Below are 12889 nucleotides of genomic sequence, written 5' to 3'. Positions count from 1 at the left end.
TAAGGTTATCCTCTTAATAAATAAACCCAGGGTAACAACATTCCATAGGCTTGTTCAGGTTATCCTCTTAATAAATAAACCCAGGGTAACAACATTCCATAGGCTTGTTCAGGTTACCATCTTAAACCCAGGGTAACAACATTCCATAGGCTTGTTAAGGTTATCCTCTTAATAAACCCAGGGTAACAACATTCCATAGGCTTGTTCAGGTTATCCTCTTAATAAACCCAGGGTAACAACATTCCATAGGCTTGTTAAGGTTATCCTCTTAATAAATAAACCCAGGGTAACAACATTCCATAGGCTTGTTAAGGTTACCATCTTAATAAATAAACCCAGGGTAACAACATTCCATAGGCTTGTTAAGGTTATCCTCTTAATAAACCCAGGGTAACAACATTCCATAGGCTTGTTAAGGTTATCCTCTTAATAAACCCAGGGTAACAACATTCCATAGGCTTGTTAAGGTTATCCTCTTAATAAATAAACCCAGGGTAACAACATTCCATAGGCTTGTTCAGGTTATCCTCTTAATAAATAAACCCAGGGTAACAACATTCCATAGGCTTGTTCAGGTTATCCTCTTAATTAATAAACCCAGGGTAACAACATTCCATAGGCTTGTTCAGGTTATCCTCTTAATAAACCCAGGGTAACAACATTCCATAGGCTTGTTAAGGTTACCATCTTAATAAACCCAGGGTAACAACATTCCATAGGCTTGTTAAGGTTATCCTCTTAATAAACCCAGGGTAACAACATTCCATAGGCTTGTTCAGGTTATCCTCTTAATAAACCCAGGGTAACAACATTCCATAGGCTTGTTAAGGTTATCCTCTTAATAAATAAACCCAGGGTAACAACATTCCATAGGCTTGTTAAGGTTACCATCTTAATAAATAAACCCAGGGTAACAACATTCCATAGGCTTGTTAAGGTTATCCTCTTAATTAATAAACCCAGGGTAACAACATTCCATAGGCTTGTTCAGGTTATCCTCTTAATAAACCCAGGGTAACAACATTCCATAGGCTTGTTAAGGTTACCATCTTAATAAACCCAGGGTAACAACATTCCATAGGCTTGTTCAGGTTATCCTCTTAATAAACCCAGGGTAACAACATTCCATAGGCTTGTTAAGGTTACCATCTTAAACCCAGGGTAACAACATTCCATAGGCTTGTTCAGGTTATCATCTTAAACCCAGGGTAACAACATTCCATAGGCTTGTTCAGGTTATCATCTTAAACCCAGGGTAACAACATTCCATAGGCGTGTTAAGGTTATCATCTTAAACCCAGGGTAACAACATTCCATAGGCGTGTTAAGGTTATCATCTTAAACCCAGGGTAACAACATTCCATAAGCTTGTTAAGGTTATCATCTTAATAAACCCAGGGTAACAACATTCCATAGGCTTGTTCAGGTTATCATCATAATAAACCCAGGGTAACAACATTCCATAGGTTTGTTAAGGTTATCATCTTAAACCCAGGGTAACAACATTCCATAGGCTTGTTAAGGTTATCATCTTAATAAACCCAGGGTAACAACATTCCATAGGCTTGTTAAGGTTACCATCTTAAACCCAGGGTAACAACATTCCATAGGCTTGTTAATGTTATCATCTTAATAAACCCAGGGTAACAACATTCCATAGGCTTGTTAAGGTTATCATCTTAATAAACCCAGGGTAACAACATTCCATAGGCTTGTTAAGGTTATCATCTTAAACCCAGGGTAACAACATTCCATAGGCTTGTTAAGGTTATCCTCTTAAACCCAGGGTAACAACATTCCATAGGCTTGTTCAGGTTATCATCTTAATTAATAAACCCAGGGTAACAACATTCCATAGGCTTGTTCAGGTTACCATCTTAAACCCAGGGTAACAACATTCCATAGGCTTGTTAAGGTTATCATCTTAAACACAGGGTAACAACATTCCATAGGCTTGTTAAGGTTATCATCTTAATTAATAAACCCAGGGTAACAACATTCCATAGGCTTGTTAAGGTTATCATCTTAATTAATAAACCCAGGGTAACAACATTCCATAGGCTTGTTAAGGTTACCATCTTAAACCCAGGGTAACAACATTCCATAGGCTTGTTAAGGTTATCATCTTAAACCCAGGGTAACAACATTCCATAGGCTTGTTAAGGTTATCATCTTAATTAATAAACCCAGGGTAACAACATTCCATAGGCTTGTTAAGGTTATCATCTTAATAAACCCAGGGTAACAACATTCCATAGGCTTGTTAAGGTTATCATCTTAATTAATAAACCCAGGGTAACAACATTCCATAGGCTTGTTCAGGTTACCATCTTAAACCCAGGGTAACAACATTCCATAGGCTTGTTAACAAACCTATGGAATGTTGTTACCCTGGGTTTATTAAGATGATAACCTTAACAAGCCTATGGTTGTTACCCTGGGTTTATTAAGATGATAACAGGTTACAAGCTTATGGAATGTTGTTACCCTGGGTTTATTAAGATGATAACCTTAAAAGCCTATGGAATGTTGTTACAAACCTGGGTTTATTAATTTTATGATAACCTGTGGGCTGCCTATGGAATGTTGTTACCCTGGGTTTAAGATGGTAACACACTGTCTGCACAGTGCATTACATAGGGAATAGACTGACGTATGGGACTGAGTTACGTCTCAAATGTGAATAAAGAGTGACACCGTAGATTATGCTTCCAAATCAACAGATCTCACGGTTATCCACTGGACACAGAGAGATTATTGTTTAGAAAGATTTGCATTTGAAAAAAAAAAATAAACATGTATTTTTCAAAAATGCCTTGCTACAGCAAAGGCACATTGTTAATGTGACAAACTCTCGCCAGGTGACGCCAACTGCCATGTTCATTATAGCTAGCAGTCGTCTGACAATAACCCATGAAATACAGTACAAGGCAAAAGTTTGGACACGCCCACTCGTCCATATTATGGCAAGAACAGCTCAGATAAACAAAGAGAAACGACAGTCCATCATTACTTTAAGACATGAAGGTCCGTCAATCCGGGAACATTTCAAGAACTTTGAAAGTTTCTTCAAGTGCAGTCGCAAAAACCATCAAGCGCTATGATGAAACTGTCTCTCATGAGGACCGCCAAAGGACAGGAAGACCCAGAATTACCTCTGCTGCAGAGGATACGTTCATTAGAGTTAACTGTCTCTCATGAGGACCGCCACAGGAAAGGAAGACCCAGAGTTACCTCTGCTGCAGAGGATAAGTTCATTAGAGTTACCAGCCTCAGAAATTGCAGCCAGATAAATGCTTCACAGAATTCAAATAACAGACATATCAACATCAACTATAATGTGTGATTCAGGCCTTCATGGTCACATTGCTGCAAAGAAACCACTACAAAAGGACACCAATAATAAGAATAGGCTTGTTAGGGTCAAGAAACACGAGCAATGGACATTAGACCGGTGGAAATCTGTCCTTTAGTCTGATGAGTCAAAATTTGAGATTTTTGGTTCCAACCGCCTTGTCTTTGTGAAATGCAGAGTAGGTGAACAGATGATCTCTGCATGTGTGGTTCCCACCGTGAAGCATGGAGGAGGAGGTGTGATGGTGTGGGGGTGCTTTGCTGGTGACACTGTCTGTGATTTATTTAGAATTCAAGGAACACTTAACCAGCATGAATACCACAGCATTCTGCAACGATACGCCATCCCATCTGGTTTGCGCTTAGTTGGACTATCATTTGTTTTTCAACAGGACAATGACCCCACATACCTCCAGGCTGTAAGGGCTATTTGACCAAGAAGGAGAGTGATGGTCTTTTACCAAATAGGGCTATCTTCTGAATACCACTCCTACCTTGTCACAACACAACTGATTGGCTCAAATGCATTAAGAAGGAAAGAAATTCCACAAATTATTGGACACCTGTTAAATGAAATGGTTCCCACCGTAAAGCATGGAGGAGGAGGAGGTGTGATGGTGTGGGGGTGCTCTGCTGGTGACACTGTCAGTGATTTATTTAGAATTCAAGTCACACTTAACCAGCATGGCTACCACAGCATTCTACAGTGAGTCTCACATTCTCTGCTTTCTCTTTGCTGGATGTGTGTGTGTGTGTGTGTGTGTGTGTGTGTGTGTGTGTGTGTGTGTGTGTGTGTGTGTGTGTGTGTGTGTGTGTGTGTGTGTGTGTGTGTGATGTCCTCTCCTGTGGCTGGATTAACAGTAATGTGTGTGTGTGTGTGTGTGTGTGTGTGTGTGAGTCCTTGATATTCATCATCCAGGGATCACAGGCCAACTCATTAATAATCACTATCATCACACTCCTCCCCTGTCCTCACCCTCCCTCCCTCCCTCCCTCCCTCCCTCCCTCCCTCCCTCCCTCCCTCCCTCCCTCCCTCCCTCCCTCCCTCCCTCCCTCTCTGCCTCCCTCCCTCCCTCCCTCCCTCCCTCTGCCTGTCTGCCTGTCTGCCTGTCTGCCTGTCTGCCTGTCTCCCTCCCTCCCTGTCTGCCTGTCTCCCTGTCTGCCTGTCTCCCTGTCTGCCTGTCTCCCTCCCTCCCTGTCTGCCTGTCTGCCTGTCTGCCTGCGTCCCTGTCTGCCTGTCTGTCTGTCTGTCTGCCTGTCTGTCTGTTCTGATCTCTCTCTCTATGTGTGTCTGTGTGTGTGTGTATTTCTCTCTCTCTCTCTCTGTGTGTGTGTGTTCTCTTCTCTTGCCTACACACCACGATCACACTAATCTACTGTTTTCAGCTTTTCACTAAGATCTCAAAGAACTTTGGTTTATATGTCAGTAACCTGGCTGATTGAAACCATGTCAGTAACCTGGCTGATGAAACCATGTCAGTAACCTGGCTGATTGAAACCATGTCAGTAACCTGGCTGATGAAACCATGTCAGTAACCTGGCTGATGAAACCATGTCAGTAACCTGGCTGAAACCATTGAAAACATGTCAGTAACCTGGCTGATGAAACCATGTCAGTAACCTGGCTGATTGAAACCATGTCAGTAACCTGGCTGGAAACCATTGAAACCATGTCAGTAACCTGGCTGATTGAAACCATGTCAGTAACCTGGCTGATTGAAACCATGTCAGTAACCTGGCTGGTTGAAACCATGTCAGTAACCTGGCTGATTGAAACCATGTCAGTAATCTGGCTGATGAAACCATGTCAGTAACCTGGCTGATTGAAAACATGTCAGTAACCTGGCTGATGAAACCATGTCAGTAACCTGGCTGATTGAAACCATGTCAGTAACCTGGCTGTTTGAAACCATGTCAGTAACCTGGCTGATTGAAACCATGTCATTAACCTGGCTGGTTGAAACCATGTCAGTAACCTGGCTGATTGAAACCATGTCAGTAACCTGGCTGGTTGAAACCATGTCAGTAACCTGGCTGATTGAAACCATGTCAGTAACCTGGCTGATTGAAACCATGTCAGTAACCTGGCTGGTTGAAACCATGTCAGTAACCTGGCTGATTGAAACCATGTCAGTAACCTGGCTGGTTGAAACCATGTCAGTAACCTGGCTGATTGAAACCATGTCAGTAACCTGGCTGATGAAACCATGTCAGTAACCTGGCTGATTGAAACCATGTCAGTAACCTGGCTGATGAAACCATGTCAGTAACCTGGCTGATGAAACCATGTCAGTAACCTGGCTGATGAAACCATGTCAGGAACCTGGCTGATGAAAACCATGTAGTTGTAGAATGCCAGAACATTGCCCTCACATCAGATAGCATCAGAGGTGAAAAAAGATGTAACGTTTTACTGGTACGGGACGCCCAAGTGCGTGCACGCATTTAAAAAAATATACTACAACAAATGCAGGGTAGCCTACTCTGCTGACAAACAGATCAATAAACCCGACGTTGTCTGATCCATATAATCGGCCTACGAAAAGGAGTGCCTGAAATACAATATGACGTCCATCTAACCTGGAAAGGAAATGATTGTCCAAAAACAAACGAAAGTGGCAGTGACCCGAATGATAAAGACAGTGAATATGACACTCAACTGGAGATATGGCCCGTGTTCTCTGCCAACTCTCCGCTGGTGCCAATATGATACACTCTAACAAATGAAGGGTTTTTAACAAGGGTTCTTTGAAAAGATCCTAAAAGTTATTTGAAGAACTTAGAGTTCTTGGCACTGAAAATGGCCCCCAAAAGGTTCTTCCAAGAACCCTATAGGAGGTGGGGTTCATCGAGGAACCTCCTTAGTTGTTGGGGGTTCATGCAGGAATCTAACTGCCCAACTGCAACATTTGTAGTTGAATGTGAAAGGACAGCAGGTGCAGAAACTCAACTGAAACATTTAAAGATCTCCTCAGTTTAAGGTTTGTCCCTTGTATGATCTAAATTCATATTGTTTTATCATGATACCATCACATCTTTTCATGTTTGTGCAAATCTTTCTAAAACAGAAAATGGACACAATTCAACGGATATTGATGGGGTCAAATTGGGGTCATGATAGGAGCTTCACCAAATGTTTTATGTGTTATAATAATGGATTGTTCTTATGTTGTTTTAATAGAAGGGGAGGGGTTATAAGACCCCTCCTCCACTACATTTATAGGGTCCTAGACTACAGATTAACAAACCAAAAATATGCATTATAAGGCTTAATATTGTTCCACTGTACTTTTCTAGTCTCTGCTTCTTTAAAAAAAAAAAAACGGTCTGAGAAGATGTGTGAGTTCAAGGTGTCTGTGAGAAGAGCCTCAAAGATAAAAAGAGATGCAGAGACACAGAACTCTGCAAGGAAGTGAAAGAGATAAGAGACAAGTCAGACATACCACTATAAATCAACTAGGGGAGTGGACATTTACTGCCGAGCCTTTAGATAACACCGAATCTCTTGTTTGTATAGCTGTGTATGCATGGGCTTGGTCTCATGAGTAGAAGGTAATGACATAGGCAGTTACATCACAGGTGGTTGACTGCGGCATAAGAAAAGCAACTTGGACTTTTCCTATTTTGCATAACTCAGGTGTGGTGACAGGTGTGCGCCATAACGAGTAGCCTGGTGACCTAGAGGCCCGGAGAGGGAGCACACATGACAATAAAGACGAGGAGACATACAAAAGTATGTCAAATCAAATCAAATTTTATTTGTCACATACACATGGTTAGCAGATGTTAATGCGAGTGTAGCGAAATGCTTGTGCTTCTAGTTCCGACAATGCAGTAATAACGAGCAAGTAATCTAACTAACAATTCCAAAAAAAACTACTGTCATACACAGTGTAAGGGGATAAAGAATATGTACATAAGGATATATGAATGAGTGATGGTACAGAGCAGCATAGGCAAGATACAGTAGATGATATCGAGTACAGTATATACATATGAGATAAGTATGTAAACCAAGTGGCATAGTTAAAGTGGCTAGTGATACATGTATTACATAAGGATGCAGTCGATGATATAGAGTACAGTATCAACGTATGCATATGAGATGAACAATGTAGGGTAAGTAACATTATATAAGGTAGCATTGTTTAAAGTGGCTAGTGATATATTTACATCATTTCCCATCAATTCCCATGATTAAAGTGGCTGGAGTAGAGTCAGTGTCATTGACAGTGTGTTGGCAGTAGCCACTCAATGTTAGTGGTGGCTGTTTAACAGTCTGATGGCCTTGAGATAGAAGCTGTTTTTCAGTCTCTCGGTCCCAGCTTTGATGCACCTGTACTGACCTCGCCTTCTGGATGGCAGCGGGGTGAACAGGCAGTGGCTCGGGTGGTTGATGTCCTTGATGATCTTTATGGCCTTCCTGTAGCATCGGGTGGTGTAGGTGTCCTGGAGGGCAGGTAGTTTGCCCCCGGTGATGCGTTGTGCAGACCTCACTACCCTCTGGAGAGCCTTACGGTTGAGGGCGGTGCAGTTGCCATACCAGGCGGTGATACAGCCCGCCAGGATGCTCTCGATTGTGCATCTGTAGAAGTTTGTGAGTGCTTTTGGTGACAAGCCGAATTTCTTCAGCCTCCTGAGGTTGAAGAGGCGCTGCTGCGCCTTCCTCACGATGCTGTCTGTGTGAGTGGACCAATTCAGTTTGTCTGTGATGTGTATGCCGAGGAACTTAAAACTTGCTACCCTCTCCACTACTGTTCCATCGATGTGGATGGGGGTGTTCCCTCTGCTGTTTCCTGAAGTCCACAATCATCTCCTTAGTTTTGTTGACGTTGAGTGTGAGGTTATTTTCCTGACACCACACTCCGAGGGCCCTCACCTCCTCCCTGTAGGCCGTCTCGTCGTTGTTGGTAATCAAGCCTACCACTGTTGTGTCGTCCGCAAACTTGATGATTGAGTTGGAGGCGTGCATGGCCACGCAGTCGTGGGTGAACAGGGAGTACAGGAGAGGGCTCAGAACGCACCCTTGTGGGGCCCCAGTGTTGAGGATCAGCGGGGAGGAGATGTTGTTGCCTACCCTCACCACCTGGGGGCGGCCCGTCAGGAAGTCCAGTACCCAGTTGCACAGGGCGGGGTCGAGACCCAGGGTCTCGAGCTTGATGACGAGCTTGGAGGGTACTATGGTGTTGAATGCCGAGCTGTAGTCGATGAACAGCATTCTCACATAGGTATTCCTCTTGTCCAGATGGGTTAGGGCAGTGTGCAGTGTGGTTGAGATTGCATCGTCTGTGGACCTATTTGGGCGGTAAGCAAATTGGAGTGGGTCAAGGGTGTCAGGTAGGGTGGAGGTGATATGGTCCTTGACTAGTCTCTCAAAGCACTTCATGATGACGGATGTGAGTGCTACGGGCGGTAGTCGTTTAGCTCAGTTACCTTAGCTTTCTTGGGAACAGGAACAATGGTGGCCCTCTTGAAGCATGTGGGAACAGCAGACTGGTATAGGGATTGATTGAATATGTCCGTAAACACACCGGCCAGCTGGGCTGCGCATGCTCTGAGGGCGCGGCTGGGGATGCCGTCTGGGCCTGCAGCCTTGCGAGGGTTAACACGTTTAAATGTCTTACTCACTTCGGCTGCAGTGAAGGAGAGACCGCATGTTTCCATTGCAGGCCGTGTCAGTGGCACTGTATTGTCCTCAAAGCGGGCAAAAAGTGATTTAGTCTGCCTGGGAGCAAGACATCCTGGTCCGTGACTGGGCTGGGTTTCTTCCTGTAGTCCGTGATTGACTGTAGACCCTGCCACATACCTCTTGTGTCTGAGCCATTGAATTGAGATTCTACTTTGTCTCTGTACTGGCGCTTAGCTTGTTTGATAGCCTTGCGGAGGGAATAGCTGCACTGTTTGTATTCAGTCATGTTACCAGACACCTTGCCCTGATTAAAAGCAGTGGTTCGTGCCTTCAGTTTCACACGAATGCTGCCATCAATCCACGGTTTCTGGTTAGGGAATGTTTTAATCGTTGCTATGGGAACGACATCTTCAACGCACGTTCTAATGAACTCGCACACCGAATCAGCGTATTCGTCAATGTTGTTGTCTGACACAATACGTAACATCTCCCAGTCCACGTGATGGAAGCAGTCTTGGAGTGTGGAGTCAGCTTGGTCGGACCAGCGTTGGACAGACCTCAGCGTGGGAGCTTCTTGTTTTAGTTTCTGTCTGTAGGCAGGGATCAACAAAATGGAGTCGTGGTCAGCTTTTCCGAAAGGGGGGCGGGGCAGGGCCTTATATGCGTCGCGGAAGTTAGAGTAACAATGATCCAGGGTCTTTCCACCCCTGGTTGCGCAATCGATATGCTGATAAAATTTAGGGAGTCTTGTTTTCAGATTAGCCTTGTTAAAATCCCCAGCTACAATGAATGCAGCCTCCGGATAAATCGTTTCCAGTTTGCAGAGAGTTAAATAAAGTTCGTTCAGAGCCATCAATGTGTCTGCTTGGGGGGGATATATACGGCTGTGATTATAATCGAAGAGAATTCTCTTGGTAGATAATGCGGTCTACATTTGATTGTGAGGAATTCTAAATCAGGTGAACAGAAGGATTTGAGTTCCTGTATGTTTCTTTCATCACACCATGTCACGTTAGTCATAAGGCATACGCCCCCGCCCCTCTTCTTACCAGAAAGATGTTTGTTTCTGTCGGCGCGATGCGTGGAGAAACCCGCTGGCTGCACCGCTTCGGATTGCGTCTCTCCAGTGAGCCATGTTTCCGTGAAGCAGAGAACGTTACAGTCTCTGATGTCCCTCTGGAATGCTACCCTTGCTCGGATTTCATCAACCTTGTTGTCAAGAGACTGGACATTGGCAAGAAGAATGCTAGGGAGTGGTGCACGATGTGCCCGTCTCCGGAGTCTGACCAGAAGACCGCTTCGTTTCCCTCTTTTTCTGAGTCGTTTTTTTTTTGGTCGCTGCATGTGATCCACTCGGTTACACTGGTTGTAAGGCAGAACACAGGATCCGCATCGCGAAAAACATATTCTTGGTCGTACTGATGGTGAGTTGACGCTGATCTTATATTCAGTAGTTCTTCTCGGCTGTATGTAAAGAAACCTAAGATGACCTGGGGTACTAGTGTAAGAAATAACACGTAAAAAAACAAAAAACTGCATAGTTTCCTAGGAACGCGAAGCGAGGCGGCCATCTCTGTCGGCGCCGGAAGTACACGTCAGTAGGTATTGGTATGTTATGCAGATCACATTTATCATCCTCCCTTAGCCTTTACCATCCTCCCTTAGCCTTAATCATCCTCCCTTAGCCTTTATCATCCTCCCTTAGTCTTTACCATCCTCCCTTAGCCTTTACCATCCTCCCTTAGCCTTTACCATCCTCCCTTACCTCTACAATGAAAATCCCATAGACCTCTATATTATGGACACGGTATGTGAATTAAAACCGTTTTTTCATTCACATTTACTACAAAACCAAGGTATGAATATGGTCGTGTGCATGTTTTGCTAATCATCTGTATGATTAAAACATTTAGGGAATTTACAGACTTCACCCTCTCTATACCTCTGATGAATATAACAGGAAACCGGTTCGATCACCATGCACTGAAATATCACTCTGTCGGATACAGAGAACATCAACACATTAACATCAACACTGCCAGATGATGTACCCATTGGACTTGGAAGACTGCTGGGAGTTCACCTCATATTTGGATTTCTTAATTCTGCTTTGCCACTAAAATCCTAATAAACACTGAGAACTGAAATATTGTTGTTATTGTTATGCATATTATTATTTTTAATAATAGGGGGAGTAGTTAAAAAATGAACCCCAAAAGGTTCTTCAAAAGGTTCTTAGAGGATCCATTAAAAGGGATTGTTTGAAGAACCCTTTTAAAGAAGAACCCTTATAGGGGTTCCCCCACACTTTCAATTTGAAGAAACTCTAGAGGATACTTCAGGAATCTTTTCTTTTTAGAGAAATCTCTTTACAAAATCATTTCAGCATCCAAACCCCAGCAGTGCACTGTGGTGAATGGTAAGAGACAGCTGTTCTACAACACCTAGGCACAGTGTAATAACTGGGATTGTCATTAAACCTTCACTTGTAGCCTGAATTCATACATCCACTGTTGTCCACGTGCGCCTCGGTCCCGGGCCACTCATCTCTGCCTTGACTAAATGTGTTCTCCTCAAACCACAATGCAATTTTTGGAGCATTTACCCTCCGGTTTCCAGTCAATTCACACATGTTTCGTGTGTCTGACTTGCAGTCATGTTAAATAGTTGTGTAGTAGCCTATAGTTTAATGGACATGTTGTCTTCATTGTCTTACTCCCACTATTTATTTTACAAGGGACGATGTGCCGGACCATACCGTCTTGCTCTCACCCCTGGATAGCATAATGGAAAGCTGTTGACAGTGGAAGGAGTGATGGTGTGAAAATGGAGTCTTGGTAATAAGGTGGTTGTGACACTACAATAGGTGTGATGGTTTATGGTGGTGACAGACAGACGTGAAGAGTGAGGCTGGGAATTGAGCCAGAACAACTAGGATTACCAGCCAGCAGCTACTGAGGAGTGTCATCATGGTCCTGGCAGCTGAACAGAGAGTCCAGGACCTCGGTTTAATGTCTATCTACCCTCTGTATTTCTATAGTCCCTGTCACTGTCCCATGTCCTGGGGTGTTGAGTGTCTTGGCCTGTCACTGTCCCATGTCCTGGGGTGTTGAGTGTCTTGGCCTGTCACTGTCCCATGTCCTGGGGTGTTGAGTGTCACGGCCTGTCACTGTCCCTGTCCTGCAGTGTTGAGTGTCATGGCCTGTCACTGTCCCTGTCCTGCAGTGTTGAGTGTCACGGCCTGTCACTGTCCCTGTCCTGCAGTATTGAGTGTCACGGCCTGTCACTGTCCCCTGTCCTGGGGTGTTGAGTGTCACGGCCTGTCACTGTACCCTGTCCTGGGGTGTTGAGTGTCTTGGCCTGTCACTGTCCCTGTCCTGCAGTATTGAGTGTCTTGGCCTGTCACTGTCCCATGTCCTGGGGTGTTGAGTGTCTTGGCCTGTCACTGTCCCCTGTCCTGGGGTGTTGAGTGTCACGGCCTGTCACTGTCCCCTGTCCTGGGGTGTTGAGTGTCTTGGCCTGTCACTGTCCCATGTCCTGGGGTGTTGAGTGTCTCCTGGCCTGTCACTGTCCCTGTCCTGCAGTACTGGTGTGTTGAGTGTCTTGGCCTGTCACTGTCCCATGTCCTGTCACTATCCCTGTCCTGAGTGTCACGGCCTGTCACTGTCCCATGTCCTGCAGTATTGAGTGTCTTGGCCTGTCACTGTCCCCTGTCCTGGGGTGTTGATTGTCACAGCCTGTCACTGTCCCTGTCCTGCAGTATTGAGTGTCTTGGCCTGTCACTGTCCCCTGTCCTGCAGTGTTGAGTGTCACGGCCTGTCTGGGATAGTAACAACAGAGAATTAGGATCTGCATTTAACATCTCATCAGATGGACGCCACTCCACCATCCCTCCGCCACGCCATT

The sequence above is a fragment of the Oncorhynchus tshawytscha genome, unplaced genomic scaffold (genome assembly GCF_018296145.1).
Source record: "Oncorhynchus tshawytscha isolate Ot180627B unplaced genomic scaffold, Otsh_v2.0 Un_scaffold_1349_pilon_pilon, whole genome shotgun sequence".
NCBI lineage: Eukaryota > Metazoa > Chordata > Actinopteri > Salmoniformes > Salmonidae > Oncorhynchus > Oncorhynchus tshawytscha.
The sequence above is the reverse complement of the archived record's forward strand: the minus strand, read 5'-3'. Positions refer to the sequence as shown.